We start from the raw sequence: 585 nt of genomic DNA, 5'->3' as shown, positions 1-585 counted from the left end.
TGCCTACAGCACCTGGTCTTCCTAGGTGGTCTCCCATCCGAGTACTAACCAGGCCCGACCCTGCTTAGCTTCCGAGATCAGATGAGATCGGGTGTGTTCAGGGTGGCGTGGCCATAGACTAATTTTTAAAAATTGATGATTCCTTTCAATAACATGTTTCGTTTAACCCAATAATACAAGCTAGTGTTTCAATATGTAATCAATATTAAAAGCACTGACGAGGTGTTTAACATCCTTTTCTGCATACAAGTGTGTGCATTTTTACAACTTACAGAGGACTCAATAGCCTCACGGGGCGAGTGGCTACTGTATTTGACGGCACAGATCTCGACCACTTCCATCATTATGAAAACTTCTATTGGGGTGCAACTTCAGAGGATAGATACAATAATCACCCCCATTTTCAGATGCAGAAAGAAACTCAGTGAGGCCCAGGGTCACACAGCTGGCAAGTGGCAGAGCCAGGAAGCTGGGTCTCTCTGTCACCAAAGCCACACTCCTCTTAGCTGCACTATCTTGAGAAAACTTGACCTCTGTCTGCCTCCCCCAGGGTGGAAAGGGACAGCTGGAGATAAGATGACTCAG

General features: G+C 46.3%; 1 non-coding gene across 1 annotated transcript; it reads right to left on the bottom strand.

The window, feature by feature from the left end:
* Nucleotides 1-119, bottom strand: LOC112484797. The gene has a single exon (XR_003048236.1). It is a non-coding gene; the product is annotated as a 5S ribosomal RNA (ribosomal RNA).
* Between the last annotated feature and the right edge of the window lie 466 nt (nucleotides 120-585).

This window comes from Pteropus alecto, unplaced genomic scaffold (assembly GCF_000325575.1).
Source record: "Pteropus alecto unplaced genomic scaffold, ASM32557v1 scaffold67, whole genome shotgun sequence".
In the NCBI taxonomy this organism is placed as follows: Eukaryota; Metazoa; Chordata; class Mammalia; order Chiroptera; family Pteropodidae; genus Pteropus; species Pteropus alecto.
This window is presented reverse-complemented; position numbering and strand designations above follow the sequence as displayed.